Source organism: Colobus angolensis, unplaced genomic scaffold (assembly GCF_000951035.1).
Source record: "Colobus angolensis palliatus isolate OR3802 unplaced genomic scaffold, Cang.pa_1.0 Scaffold125, whole genome shotgun sequence".
Classification (NCBI taxonomy): domain Eukaryota; kingdom Metazoa; phylum Chordata; class Mammalia; order Primates; family Cercopithecidae; genus Colobus; species Colobus angolensis.
The window spans coordinates 5305685-5309655 of NW_012113697.1; positions in this window are offsets into that span (position 1 = coordinate 5305685).

Consider the following 3971-nt stretch of genomic DNA (forward strand, 5'->3'; position numbering starts at 1 on the left):
CGGATGTCAGGACCTCTGGCAATGAGTAGGGCACTCCACCCCCAGTGGTATTCCCTGCCAACCCACAATTCCAGTCTAGTTATGAGAAATCACCAGACAAGCTCAAACTGAGGGATATGCTACAAAATACCTGAGCAGTAGTCCTCAAAAGTGTCAGGACGATGAAAAACAAGTGAAGATCAAGGAACCGTCACAGCCAAGAGATACCTATGGAGACATTAGAACGAATGGTACCCTGGATTAGATTCTGCAACAGGACAAGGATAAGAGAGGAAAAATGGATGAAATCCCAATGAAGTCTGTACTTTAGTTAACAGTAATGTACCAATATTAATTTCCACTTTTGACACGTGTACCAAAGTTATATAAGATGTTAACATGAGAAAAAACTGGGTGAAGGGGATGTGAGAGGCCTGTACTGTCTCTGCAACTTTCCTATGGATCTAAAGTTATTCCAAAAGAAAAAGTTCGCTTGGAAAAAAAATAGTCTGAAAGAAAAGAAGAATTTGAGTTCCCAATGGCATTACTGAACCACTGAGCTGACATCAGCAATGGTCTATCCCCAAGACTTCTTGTTATGTGGAAAAAAAACCACATTTTTAAAAGCAAATGTCACTAAACTAGTCTGTTACTTGCAGCTGAATGAATATCAACTGATAAAATGTGTTTATCTTTGTCTTATTTATTTTTTTTTTTGCTGATGCAATTAGCTCTTAAAACCCACAGCTGAGAACAATGGAATCAAGTACCTAGCAGCAAATGGTGCCCATTTCCTACCCTCAGGCTGTCCAGAGGTGTCATTTCAGCAGAACTCTCGTAACTGACTGCCACTCCACTCCAATCCCCTAGTTTATATAAGGGAGAGGCAGGAAGTGAGGAGGAAAGCATGGTCTCTTCTGGAACCTGCCTAAAAGCAAACAACTATTAAGACCGTTTAGTAAGTAGTTCTTCACAAAATCAACACCCAAAAACAACAGTTGTCTTTTCAATCTCAATTCATCTTCAATTGTTTCTTTTCAACTTCAGTCCATCTACTGTAATGAATTAGTAAATATAATGGAAAACAAATCTCATTCAAATAGCAAAAAAAGGGTACAAAATACCTAGGAATAAACCAGGAAAAAAGTGCAAGAAATATGGGAATAAAACCATAAAACTTTATAGGACACAAAAGACTTGAATAAATGAAAAAAAATTATCATGTTTCTAGACATAAAGATGCTACATTGTAAAAATGTCAGTTCTTCCTAAATTAATCTATAACTTAAATCTCTTGCCAATCAAAGTTTCCATGTAAAACCTAAATCTCATAAACTATACAAAAATTAACTCCAAATGGATGATGTATCTTAATGTGAAACAAAGCGATAACAAATTTACAAGAAAACAGAAGTGAAAATTTTCATGATCAAAGAGTTCCTGGACATGACACCAAAAGTGCAACCCAACAAAGAAAAATTTGATAAACTGGACCTGATCAAAGTTGAAAACTTTGTTCTGGGAAAAGCACTACTAAGGGTATGGAAAGACAAACTAGCACTGTGAATGTGTATTTGCAAATTCCATATCCAACAAACAGGACCAGCTACCTAATTTATGGGGCTCAGTACAAAATGAAAATGTGGGACCCCTTGTTGAAAAATTATTAAGAATTTCAAGACTGCAACTGTAGAACATCAAACAAAGCTCTGTGTCCCTTTGAGTGTGGAGCCCTGTGCGGCAGAACAGGTCACACTCCCATGAAGATGCCCCTGCTAACAAAGGATTTGTATCCAGAAGATATAAAGGACTCTCAAAGTTCAAAAGTTAAAAAGACAAATAACCCCTTTTAATAATGGGCAAAGGATTTGAACAGACACTTTACCAACTGAAAACATGTTTAACATTATTAGCCATTAGAGAAATACATATTAAAACCAAAGTGAGACACAACTATACACTGCTCAGAATGATCAAAATAAAAATATACTGACCATATTGAGTGCTGTTAAGGATATCAAGGAGCTGGCACTCTTATACACCGCTGGGGGAATGCAAAATGGTATAGCTACTCTAAAAATGTTCTGCAGTTTCTTACAAAGTTACACCTATGCTTATCATTTAACCCAGCAATCCCACTCCTTGGAATTTACTCAAGAAAAATGAGCTTGCATTCATACAAAAACCTATACATGAATGTTTAAGACAGCTCTATTCATAACGATCCAAAGCTGCAAAAACCTAAGTGTCCTTCAGCAGGAGAGAAAGAATAAACTGTAGGACCTCCATACAGTGCAATACTACTTACCAAAAAAAAAAGGAACTACTGATACAGTCAAGAACTTGGATGACTCTCAGGGCATTCTGCTGAGTGAAAGAACAGTCTTGGCTGGGCACGGTGGCTCACTCCTGTAATCCCAGCAATATCTCGGCTCACTGCAACCTCCACCTTCCCAGGTTCAAGTGATTCTTCTGTCTCAGCCTCCCAAGTAGCTGGGATTACAGGTGCCTGCCACCACACCTGCCTAATTTTTGTATTTTTGGTAGAGACGGAGTTTCACCACGTTGGCCAGGCTGGTCTCAAACTCCCGACCTCAGATGATCCGCCCGCCTTGGCCTCCCAAAGTGCTGAGATTCCCAGGGTAAGCCACCTCACCTGACCTAGATATCTGTTTTTTAAAGTAAAGTTAAATTTTTACATCACGTTACACATAAAAATAAATTTTACCTGCATTGAACAACCAATTGTATAAAACAAGATTATAAAAGTATCCTCCAGATACATATGTGTATGAGTGTATATGTGCATATGTGTGTGTGTATAAGTGTAGAACAGAGTGTTGATTGGTGCATTGTTTGTAATAGCAAAACGAGAGAGAAAAAGAAGAAAGAGAAAGAAAGGAATGTTCATCGGAAGTTAAATAACATGTTTATATTACAGAATAGATATATCAATATATGTTCTGACATGAAAAGATTTTTGAGATGTTGAACAAAATGTTCAGAGTGATCTCTTTATTAAATTGTTTTGCATGAGCATAATAAAACTGCATAGAAATTGATCTGAAAGGCCACGTTCCAAACTGCTAAGAGTGGGACGAAGCAGAGAGAGGGAAAGGAGGACATTCACTTTTTAACTCTATATGCTTATACACTTAATTTTTACAATGTTATCATTGCGTATAGCAATGTATTGTTTGTTGCAAAAAACCCTAAGTAACTTCCCCACCACATAATCAACACCAGAAAGCGATCTGAATAAAGGGCCGTGTCCCACTGGAAAAAGGCTCAGTGGAGTCTGTGAGAGGCTGTCACAAGAGATGGGACATTTGTTCTAGGTCACTGCCAGATCCCTCTTGGACAGCAGGGCATTTTGCTCAGACCTGTCCCTCTGCCATCCAAGGCTTAGTTCCCCAGTTAAGAAGTAGTTGTCAAGGAATAAGAGGATTCTTCTAGCTAAGATTCAGAGTCAGTAAGTGTTTACCAATTTGCCTTTTCCAATACTTTCTATTAAAAAAGAAAAGCAAAAAGCAAGACAGTGTTAAACTGTGAGGAGAATATCTTGTGCTTTCAAATATGAAGACCAATCACATTCAGTCTTACTAGCTGAGGCTTAGAGAGTGAATGACTAATGACTAGGTCCACTGAAATGCTTTGATAACCATTTCCTGTGGGATTTATAAAAGCAAGCCATTAAAGAATATCAGCAGCAATAACTTATATATATGTATATTATGTAATATATATATGTATACAGTCATGTACCACATACCGTTTCAGTCAACAATGGACCACATATACAAAGGTGGTCCCATAAGATTATAATGGTGCTGGCTGGGCACGGTGGCTCATGCCTGTAATCCCAGCACTTTGGGAGGCTGAGGCAGGTGGATCACAAAGTCAGGAGTTTAAGACCAGCCTGATCAACACAGGGAAACCCCATCTCTACACATACACACACACACACACACACACACACACACACACACACA